The sequence below is a fragment of the Theropithecus gelada genome, chromosome 8 (assembly GCF_003255815.1).
Source record: "Theropithecus gelada isolate Dixy chromosome 8, Tgel_1.0, whole genome shotgun sequence".
Lineage (NCBI taxonomy): Eukaryota > Metazoa > Chordata > Mammalia > Primates > Cercopithecidae > Theropithecus > Theropithecus gelada.
This window is the reverse complement of record NC_037676.1, coordinates 23,678,214-23,690,773: the sequence shown is the minus strand read 5'-3', so window position 1 is coordinate 23,690,773 and position 12,560 is coordinate 23,678,214.

Below are 12,560 nucleotides of genomic sequence, written 5' to 3'. Positions count from 1 at the left end.
GCCTCCGAGTAGCTGGGACTACAGGCGCCCGCCACCTCGCCTGGCTAGTTTTTTGTATTTTTAGTAGAGACGGGGTTTCACCATATTAGCCAGGATGGTCTCGATCTCCTGACCTCGTGATCCACCCGCCTCGGCCTCCCAAAGTGCTGGGATTACAGGCTTGAGCCACCGCGCCCGGCCTCCTGGTTTTTTTGAAAGCAAAACCCAGGAAGAGGTCCATAAATTGCTAACATTTGTACAGGCCTGAATTCATCTTGCAGTGTACTAATTTCACCAATAGATGGCGGACTTGTCGTTTTGACAACTGGAGTAAGTTGTCCTTCAGAAATCAATGTACCTTTTAAGGTATAGAACACTTCTTTATAAAAAGATCCAACTACCTAGTTCTTATGTAGAACTAACTAGTTCTTAATAATAGCATATTATATAAACAAATAGAAAACTGTATAAAAGTTAATCCAACAGATTCAAGCCAAGGCGTTTCTGTCTAGTGCTTCCTAAAGCTTACTTAGTTCTTCATTCCGAATCCTATACATGAATTACTTGGATGATCTATTATGAATTTCACATAATCTGGGCCTCTGATCCCAAAATCTCACTGTGTCTCACAGGTTTGCCCAGAAGCTAAGATCTTCTGCCTTTTCAGCATAGGGCTTGCAATTAGCTAATTGGTACTTAAGTTATTTGAATTAAATTGTTGTCAGTTCATTTAATGAGCCTGTCTTTTCAGTTTTTCTGTTTCCTTTCAGCAACCAACTTGAACTGAAAAATAAGTCAGCTTAAAATAGACCTGTCTTGGCCGGGTGCGGTGGCTCACGCCTGTAATCCCAGCACTTTGGGAGGCCGAGGCGGGTGGATCACGAGGTCAGGAGATTGACACCATCCTGGCTAACACGGTGAAACCCCGTCTCTACTGAAAATACAAAAAAAAAAAAAAAAAAAAATTAGCCGGGCGTGGTGGGGGGCGCCTGTAGTCCCAGCTACTCGGGAGGCTGAGGCAGGAGAATGGTGTGAACCCGGGAGGCAGAGCTTGCTGCGGTGAGCCGAGATAGCACCACTGCACACCATCCTGGGAGACAGAGCGAGACTCCATCTAAAAAGAAAAAAAAAAAAAAAAGGATCTCTCTCTTGATTCTTTGTTGGCCTTACTGTTTAGTCCATCAGGGTAATTTCTGAACAATCACATCTGTTTAGATGGAGGAAAACTTAGTAAGCTGAAGGAAAGCTGGAAAAATTTTAGTAGTTGAGTCTGGAAGAAGAGAACATTGATCATAAATCTCAGTTCTTATTAGAAGATGACAGATAAGTGGATAGCTTGGAAACTAGTTCTGGTTTCTTCTAATAAAAACAAAAAGAAAATGATGAGTAGTACACAAAATGAACAACATACCCTTAACCTACAAAGAAATCAAAACATGAAATCATTGCTACTTCACGAATCTTTTGGTTCTCAGGACCAAGACTTTCAAATAAAAGAAACCAACAGGGAAACTGCCAAATATTAATTGGCTATTGTTATCCAGGCAATGTAATACATAGTTACATATGATACTTTATTTAATGCTCCCAGCACAGCTATGAAATAGGCATGCTTGATTCTGTGTGCAGATGAGAAAAGTAAAACTCAGGAAAGTTATTTGAGACCCTCCAGTTAGTACAGTGTGGAACTGGGATGTGAATGCAAAGCTTTTTACTCTGAATCAGAGTCCTTTCTCCACACTACAACTAACCATGTAGGGATTTGCATTGAGAGAATCAGGTAACTGGAAACACACAGCCACTTGCAGCTGCCTGAATGACAGATGCGAGGAAGGCATCGATGGGCAACACTAACTTTGGCTTCAGTAACTCTAACTTTGTGTTAAGTCTTAGTCACTGAAAAGAGAAAAAAAGGAAACTTGTCCAATTTCAAGTGAAGGTGGAAGAAGAGAAAATAAAGCATAGAAAAATCAGAGTAAATGGTGTAAAACAAGATGGTAGAAAGAAATAGTGTATTACTAATGATAATAAATGCTAATAGACTTCCTTACCAGTTAAAAGCCAATGATTGTCAGAATGGATAAAAAGAAAAATCTAGCCATATGCTATTTATGAGAAATTACTAAAGAGTAAAGATTATTCACACATAATTTTAAAAGCAACCATTTAATAAAAAGATGTAACAATTTTATATCCACATAAGTTGAAATATATATTATTAATATGTTGAAACATATGTTAGCAAAAGTTGAAAAATTGAAAATAAGCTGACAATTCCAAGCTTTAACACCTGTCTCTTAGCTACGATTAGATTTAAAAATCCAGTTGTCAAGTTTGGTCTAATGAACATGTCCAGAGTGCTGTACTTGCCAAAGAGAATATACCCAGTCTTCTCAGAACCCGTAGAATGTGTATATATGTGTGTGTGTGTGTGTATGTATGTATATAAAATTGACAAAATACTATGTCATAAGGCAATTTTTAACATATAACGCCATTGATTAAAAAAAAAAACCCCACAGACCATATTCTCTGACTACCACATAAACAAGCTAAAATCAATGACCAAAGTGTAAATGAAAAAAATCCGTATGTTCAGAAATGTAAAGATATGCATCTAAATAATCTTTGAGTCAAAGAATAAAATAAGAGGGCACTTAGAATGTATTTGAACTGAATAATAATAAAAATTCTACAAAAGTCACTTTGAATAATACAACTAAAGGGATATAGTTAAAAGGAAATTTACAGCCATAATTTCTTATATTAAAAAAATAAAATATGAAAAATTAACAAGCTAAAAATTCACTTCAAGAAGTTAGAAAAAGAATTAAAGTAAAACTTCCCACAATAGAGGAAATCAAATAATAAAAATCAGAGATTAATGAATTAAAACACCCAGGAAAGAAGATAGAAAAGATCACAAAATGAAAATTCAGTCCATTGAAAAGAATCTAATTGCAGATAAAACTTTGGTAAAAATAATCCAAAAAAGGGGGAGACACATGGCCAACAAACATATGAAAGGAGGCTCAACATCACTAAACATTAAAGAAATGCAAACTGAAACCACAATGAGATAGCACTCCACACCCCTTAAGAAGATTATTATCAGAAAACAAAGAAACAGAAAATAGCACAAGTTGGTGAGGATGTGGGGAAATTGGAACCCTTGTGCACTATTGGTGGAGATGCAAAATGGTGCAGCCTCTCTAGAAAACTGGAGGTTCCTCAAAAAATTACGAATAGAATTGCCATATGATCCAACAATTCTACTTCTGAGTATGTATCCAAAAGAATTGAAAGGAAGATCTCCTTTTTTTTTTTTTTAAATAAAAGATATTTCAATCAATTTTATTTTATTGTTTATACTTTTTTCATTTTTTATTTTTATTTTTATTTTTATTTTTTTTTTTTTGAGACGGAGTCTCGCTGTGTCTCCCAGGCTGGAGTGCAGTGGCGTGATCTCGGCTCACTGCAAGCTCCGCCTCCCGGTTTCACGCCATTCTCCCGCCTCAGCCTCCCAAGTAGCTGAGACTACAGGTGCCCGCCACCACGCCCGGCTAGTTTTTTTGTATTTTTAGTAGAGACGGGGTTTCACCATGTTAGCCAGGATAGTCTCGATCTCCTGACCTCGTGATCCACCCGCCTCGGCCTCCCAAAGTGCTGGGATTACAGGCTTGAGCCACCGCGCCCGGCCTTTATACTTTTTTCATTTTTATTTTTTAAAATTATTATTCTCTTTTTATTTATTTATTTCAATAGGATTTTTTGGGGAAGAGGTGGTGTTTGATTACATAAATTAGCTCTTTAGTGTCGATTTCTGAGATTTTGGTGCATCCATCACCTGAGCAGTGTAACTGTATCTAATGTGTATTATCCCTCTTCCTCCTCCCAGCCTTTTCCCCAAGGCCCCAAAGTCCATTGTATTTTTCATCCTGATAGCTTAGCTTCCACTTATGAGTGACAACATGGCAATGTTTGGTTTTCCATTCCTGAATTAATTCACTTAGAATAATGACCTCCAATTCCATCCAGGCTGAAACCAGGGTTTCTTAAGAGATATTTGCACACCAATGTTCATTGCAGCATTATTCACAATAGCCAAGAGTTGGAAGCAACCTAAATGTCTGCCGATGGATGAGTGGATAAACAAAACGTGATATATAGTGGGATAGTATTCAGCCCTTAAAAAGAAGAATTTTGTCACATGCTACAACAATCTGGGATGTACATGCTACAATGTCACATGCTACAATGGATGAACCTTGAGAACATTATGCTGAGTGAAATAAGCCAGTCACAAAACAAAAAATACTGTATGCTTCCACTTCTATGAGGCACTTAAAGTTGTTGTATTAGTCCATGCTAATGCTGTTACGAAGAAATACCTAAGACTGGATAATTTATAAAGAAAAGAGGATTAACTGACTCACAGTTCCACATGACTGGGGAGGCCTCAGGAAACTTCTAATCATGGCAGAAGGTACCTCTTCACAGGGTAGCAGGAGAGAGAATTGGTTGCAAGCAGGGGAAAAGCCCTTATGAAACCATCAGATCTTGTGAGAACTCACTCACTATCATAATAACGGCATAGGGGAACCTCCCCCATGATCTAATCACCTCCCATGAGGTTCTTCCCCCAACATGTTTGGATTAGAATTCAGATTATAATTCAAAATGATATTTGGGTGGGGACACAGAGCCAGACCATATCCATTGTCAAATTCATAGAAATACGAAGTAGAATGGTGGCTGTGAGAAGATGGGGGAAGAGGAAATGGGAAGTTGTTCAATGAATACAGAGTTTCAGTTTGGGAAGATGAAAAGGTTCTAGAGATAGGTTGTAGTACAATGTGAATATACTTAACGTTACTGAACTATATACTTTAAAATGGTTAATACAGTAAATTTTATGTGTATTTTACCACAATTAAATTTTTTAAGATAAAAGACATATATGAATAATGAAAAAGGAGGCATAACTACCAATAAAACACAAACATGAAAATAATAAATGAATATCACCAACACCAATGATTTGATGTTAATAAAATGGAAAGCTTACAATGTATGATTATCTGTCTATAAAAATATATACCCCAATATTTACTCAAGAAGAAATAGAGAAATTGAATAGTCCTGTAACTATAATGATATTTTTTCAGTAGTTTAGATTTATACAAAATAAAACACCATACCTGTATTATTTTATAGGCAAGTTTAATTAAACATCCAAGAAATAACCTATTATACAAATTTTTCCAAAAAATAAAACATGAGGGAAATCTACTAAACTCAGTCAATGAGGTTAGTAGAACCTTGATCCAAAGATCAGATAATGACTGTAGGGGAAAGTAGAGATTAACCTCACTTTATGAATGTATATGCAACACATTGAAATAAATATAGACAAACTGAATCCAAGAATGAATGAATATACATCTATATCTGTGTCTGTCTATGGTCTATCTATTTAGTCACAGGATGAAATGATTTAACATTAGAAAATCTATTAATAAAATTCATCTGTAATCCCAGCACTTTGGGAGGCTGAGGCGGGCGGATCACGAGGTCAGGAGATTGAGACCATCCTGGCTAACACGGTGAAACCCCGTCTCTACTAAAAGTACAAAAGCAAAACTAGCAGGGCGTGGTGGTGGGCGCCTGTCCTCCCAGCTACTGGGGAGGCTGAGGCGGGAGAATCGCGTGAACCCGGGAGGTGGAGCTTGCAGTGAGCCCAGATCCCGCCACTGAGCGACAGAGCGAGACTCTATCTCAAAAAACAAAACAAAACAAAACAAAACAAACAAACAAAAACTCATCACATTTACAGAATAAAGGAAATACACACATGATTATGACATTAAATAAAATTTATTCCATAAAATCCAATATTCATTCATGATAAAACTTCTTATCCGACTAGAAATAGAAGAACTTTTTTTAAAATTATACTTTAAGTTCTAGGGTACATGTGCACAACATGCAGGTTTGTTACATATGTGTACATGTGCCATGTTGATGTGCTGCATCCATTAACTCGTCTCTTAATCTAATGGAAAATATTTTGCCAAATCTGTATCAAGCATATCTAATGTAGAAAAATTAAAAACATTTTCTTTGAAGTCAGCAAAAAAATAAAGAAACATGCTATTGTTAATTTTGTTCAATGGAGTATGGAACTGTAAATAAATTGAAAAAAAGATTTATAAGGTTTCAGGGTGTTAAAGGAACCAATACAATTATATTTATGACTGACATGTCTATATTATTATATATATCCATATTATTTATAGATATTAATTTCTAAATCATGCAAGAGAATGAGTCATACTAAATTCAGTCTGCTGGTTACTACTGGGAAAGACAGAAGACGAAAGGGATTGGGGAAAGCTATGGAAAGGTCTTTGTACCCACAATTTTTTGTTTTAAGATCCAAAGTAAATCTGATGAAATGTCGATATTGACTGCTAAGCAAGAGATATATAACGTTTGTCCTAATACTTTTTAATATTTTTCTGCATGCTGTAATTAAAAAAGATTGCCAAAACCTGGACATGACTGCCTGGAAGTTTTTCAAAAAAAATTGTTATTTTTTTTTTTTTTAAAGGTACGATTGTACGATCCTGAATGGAAACAAAGCTGTGAACAGTGTGACTTTATATGACCTGTGAAATATATCTACATACATATATGTGTTGGGGGTGGGGTGGGTAAGTGGGTGTATTTTTTACTATTTTTTAAGCCCTTGATGCTTACTGGTTTTGGTTATCAACTCATCTGACACCAGTCATTGGGCACTAAAATGCAGGTCATTGATTTAAATGCTCTGTGTGATATTTTGTTCCTATAATACATATGAGATGTAATAATAGAATAGTAAAGCTATCTAATTTGAGGTTTTGAAACCACCATATTCATCCTCGTTGCTGAGACACCACTGAAATGATGATGAATAAATTTTAAAAATATGTAATCTTATGATGGCTTACAGGACAATACAAGGAACAAGAGAGTGCAACAGATCTTTGAAGAAAGCCTGTGATAGAGAAAAGAAAGTTGGCTGGGTGCCATGGCTCACGCCTGTAATCCCAGCACTTTGGGAAGCCAAGGTGGGTGGATCATGAGGTCAGGAGTTCGAGACAAGCCTGGCCAACATAGTGATACCCCGTCTCTACTAAAAATGTAAAAATTAGCCAGGCATGGTGGTGTGCACCTGTCGTCTCAACTACTCGGGAGGCTGAGGCAGGAGAATTGCTTGAACCCAGGAGGCAGAGGTTGTGGTGAGCCAAAATTGTACTTCTGCACTCCAGCCTGGGCAACAGAATGAGACTCTGTCTTAAAAAAAAAAAAAAGAAAGAAAGAAAGCCAAGGAAATGGAAAATCTGACTCTGGAGAAAATAATCATGCAATAGGGAGAAGCTACCTTCTTTCTTAACCTAATTACTATATTAGGACAAATTTGAGACTATATTATCTGCAATGGACTAAATATTTATGTCCGCCTTATACACTAAAATCCTAACCCCAAGGTGATGGTATTAGGAAGTGGATTCTTTGGGAGGTGATGAGGTCATGAGGGTAGAGCCCGCATGAATGGGATTAGTGTTCTTAAAAAAAGAGGCCCCAGAGACTTCCCTCACTTCTTCCACCCTGTGAGGACACCGCAAGAAGACAGATTTGTGAAGAGGCCCCTCACCAGACACTGAATTTGCTGGCAGTTTGATCTTGGACTTCCCAACCTCTAGAACTATGAGAAATAATTTCTTGTTGTTTATAAGCTACCCAGTTCATGATATTTTATTATAACAGCCGGAATGGACTAAGACATCATCCCTGTAAACAAGAACCAGATACCACGATAATAGACAGCAAGAAAGAGCTCTTTAGAAATTGTGTGTGTGTGTGTGTGTGTGTGTGTGTGTGTGTGAGTATGTGTGGTAAGATGTATTGTTTTATGAAATCTATATAGCCAGGGAAAGTATCAGTGCAGTGGGAGGGCAAACAAAGGCATTTTTAGACATGAATGGATTCAGAAAGTTTACTTCCTAATTCCTACAAAATAACTTGAGGATATGTTTTAGAAAAACAAGGTTGCAACTAGAGAAAAGGGAATATATGTGACCTAAGAATAAGTAAAACCAGCAGTAAAAATAAAGGAAATCCTGGGACATTGGGGTGCAGCTGCCCTGTAGCACTATCTTTATAGATTTGCTTATTCTGGACATTTCATATAATCAGACCAGAAATATTTTTGTGTGAAATGTCTGTACAATGTAATAAACCCCATTATTTTGAAAATTATCAGTGGCACATTTTTACCTTTTGATTTTTGAAAATGGTCAAAGTCACTGAGAACCCAAACTAGCATATAAAGTCAAAGATAAAAGTGGAAGAAAGGCATGATGTGGCTATAAAATGAGGGTAACTGGTTTCCTTGTGTGGCTTATAAACTGGCTATAAAACTATAAACAAGTTTCAAACAATGAGAGAAGAGCTAGAATATGTATGTAGCCTTCCAAAGATTATGTTGTGCCTATTCTACAGCACTCCAGTGTGCAAGCTTATTGCCCCTTTTTCAACATCATTACACTATTCAACTATAAAGGCACATATTTAGAAAGAGAATATTCAATACATTCTAAACTTAAATTGGAAATTATGACTTTAGTCTTTTCAGTTGAGATGTACACAAAAGAAGCTATCCTTGCTGCTAGAAAGATTGAGCATTAATTGCTTATTTCCCCTCTCACATTCCTAGGTGCAGAGAAACCAGGTAGTTCTCCTTCTATTATTGATAACCTGATAGGAAAATCAGTCTTGTCTACTTATGGAGGGCAACAGAAGGAAATTATGCAAAAGGAAATGACGTTGAGCTTCCACTAGCTACTTTCAGCTCTGGTGACAGAATAGATAACTGGTTTGAAGCATGAAATCCATGACTCTGGCCATAAAGCATTAACAAATTAAGTGATCTGTAGGGGCCTCCGGCCAGCCCTGCCCTATCCTGCCTTGGGCTGGGCTTCAGGCAGGGTCATCTGGCTGTCCTGGCTACCTTGCTGGTGCCTAGGGAGGGATAAATAACATCACCTTGCTGTATCAGAGAGTCTGATCTCTTCTTTCTGTCTCCAGCGAAAGAAGTTAAAGTAATGCAAGAACATTCATTTATCCTTTTTAACCAGTATTTATGAATTTTTTATAGAGTTGTGTACTCATCAACATAATCTAATTCTAGAACATTTTCATCACCCTCAAAAGAAACCTTACCCCCAAAAGAAACCTTACACCCAATAGCTGCCACTCCCATTCCTCCTCCCACCCTTCAGCCCTAGGCAACCATTAATCTACATTCTGTCTTTATAGATTAGCTTATTCTGGACATTTCATATATACCATACAGTACCTGGTCCTTTGTGATAGTTTCTTTTACTTAGTGTAATGTTTTCGTTTATCCATGTTGTACCATGTATCAGTACTTCGTTTTTTAAAAATGTTGAATAGTTTCCCATTGTTTTACCACACTTTGTTTTTCCATTACCAGCTCAGGGACATTTGACTTCTTTCTCCATTTTGGATAGTAAGAATAATGCTGAACAATCAACAAAGAGACAACCTACAGAATGGGAGAAATTATTTGCAAACTATAATATCTGATATGGTTAGACTTTGTGCCCCCACCCAAATCTCATCTCGAATTATAATACCCAGTGTTGGGGGAGGGGCCTGTTGGGAGGTGATTGGATCATGGGGGCAGATTTTCCCCGTGCTGTTCTCGTGGTAGTGAGTGAGTTCTCAAGAGATCCAATGGTTTAAAAGTGTGTGGCACTTCTGCCTTCTCTCTTTCTCTCCCTCCTGCTTCGCCATGGTAAGATGTGCTTGCTTCCCCTTCCCCTTTCTGCCATGACCATAAGTTTCCTGAGGCCTCTCAGTCATGTTTCTGGTTAAGCCTGTGGAACTGTTAGTCAATTAAGCCTCTTTTCTTCACACATGACTCAGTCTCAGGTAGTTTTTTACAGCAGTGTGAGACTGAACTAATATACTATCCATCTGAGAAGGGATTAATAACCAGCATATGTAAGAAACTCAAACAACTAAAAGGCAAAAAACTCCAAATAATCTGATTTAAAAATGGGCAAAAGACCTATTAGACATTTCTCAAAAGAAGACATAAAAATTGTCAATGGGTATGTGAAAAAATGTTTGACATCACTAGTCATCAGGGAAATGCAAATCAAAGTCACAATGAGATATCACTTCACCCCAGTTAGAATGTCTTTAATCAAAAAGACAGAAAATAACAGATGCTTGCAAGGATGTGGAGAAATGGGGAACATTTGGACACTATTCATGGCAATGTTAAGTAGTAGAACCACTGAAGAGAACAGTATGGAGGCTCATCAAAAAAACTGAAAATAGAGCTTCCATATGATCAAGAAATTCCATTGCTGAGTATATATTCAAAAGAAAGGAAATCAGTATATCAAAGACATATGTGCACCCTCATGTTTTTTTGCAGTGCTAGTCACAATAGCGAAGATATGGAATTAATCTAAGTCTCCATCAATGGATAAATGAATAAAGAAAACGTAATAACACACAATAGAATATTATTCAGCCATATAAAGAATGAAATCCTGTCATTTGTAGCAACATGGATGAAACTGGAGGTCATTATGTTAAGTGAAATAAGCCAGGCACAGGAAGACAAATATCAAATGTTCTCACTCATATGTGGGAGCTTAAAAAGCAGATATTATGGAGGTAGAGAGTAGAATGGTGCTTATCAGTGGTTGGGAAGGGTAGAGGGAAGGAGGAGGTAAAGAGGACTTGATTAGTGGATACAAAAATACAGTTAAATAGAAGGAATAAGTTCTAGTGTTCAATAGCACAGTAGGGTGATCATAGTTAATAATTTATTGTATATTGCAAAATAGCTAGAAGAAAAGAATTGCAATGATTTCAACACAAAGAAAAGATAAATGTTTGAGGTGATGGATATCCTAATTACTCTGATTTGATCATTACACATTGTATGCATATATCAAAATAACATGTGCCCCATAAATATGTACAACTATTATGTATCAATAAAAAAGAACAATGCTGCTATGAACATTGACACACCAGTCTTTGTGTGTTCATATGTTTCATTTCTTTTGGGTAGACACTTAGGAGTGGAATTGTTGGATCACATGGTAACTCTGTGTTTAATATTTTTATAAACTGTCAAACTAGTGAAAATTCATTTGATTCTTGATTTAAGTTTAGATAGTTGCAAAAGATGTAATTTCCAATTTTATTTTATTATTTTATTTTATTTTGAGACAGAGTCTGGCTCTGTTGCCCAGGCTGGAGTGCAACAGTATGATCATGGTTTACTGCAACCTCCACCTCCTGAGCTCAGGTGATCCTCCTGCCTCAGCCTCCCGAGTAGCTGGGACTACAGGTGTGTACCACTATGCCTGGCTAATTTTTGTATTTGTTGGTTGGTGGAGGCGGGGTTTCACCATGTTGTCCAGGCTGGTCTCAAGTTCCTGGGCTCAAATGATCTGCTCGCCTTGGACTCTCAAAGTGCTGGCATTACAGGCATGGGCCACCATACCTGGCTCCAGTGTATTTTAAGTATAGGTATTCTAAAATAAAATTGTGAAATTAGGCTTGGTGTGGTGGCTCATGTCTGTAATCCCAACACTGGGAGGCTAAGGCAGTAGGATTGCTTGAGGCTAGCAGTTTGAGACCAGCCTGGGCAATATAGTGAGACCCCTGTCTCTACAAAAAATAAAAATCTTAGTCAGGCATGGTGGTGCATGCCTATAGTCCCAGCTACTTGGGAGGCTGAGGTGGGAGGATCCCTTAAGTCCAGGAGTTTGCGGTTACAGTGAACTATGATCATGCCACTGCATTTCAGCCTGGGTGACAGAGTGAGACCTCATCTCTAAAAATGGGAAATTACTCTTTTCGACATATCAAATGGAACCTAAATATAATACCAACATTTACCTATCATCATCCAATTGACATATGCATGAATAAGCTCTTCTTCAGCCTTCACCAATTTTATACTTCCTTTTTCTCCTTGAACTCTTATTTCTATTACTCTTCCCTACATTGTTTTACCTTTAACATATTTTACGTTTGCAAATCTTTTGTGCAAAACAGGACCTTATAAATTTTATTAAGCAATTATTAAAATAAAAATAAACTTTTCTTTTTTCCAGATATGCCCGCATACACATGTACTATAAAATTACTGAGAAACATAGTTTACAAAAATAAGTATGTAAGCATACAAGTATACAAATAAATATATATAAGTATACAGGAATGCAAGTTTTATATTAAGTTATAGCAATGTCACTCAATATTTGAAATGTTTCCAAATTTTAAACCAAAAAGCACATGTTGACCTATTATAAAATGCATTTATTTATTTATTTATTTATTTATTTATTTATTTTTATTTATTTTAGAGACAGAGTGTTACTGGTTGCAACACGGTCGCACAATCATAGCTCACTGCAGCTTCAAACTCTTGGGCTCAATCCATTCTCTTCCCTCAGTTTACCGAGTAGCTGAGA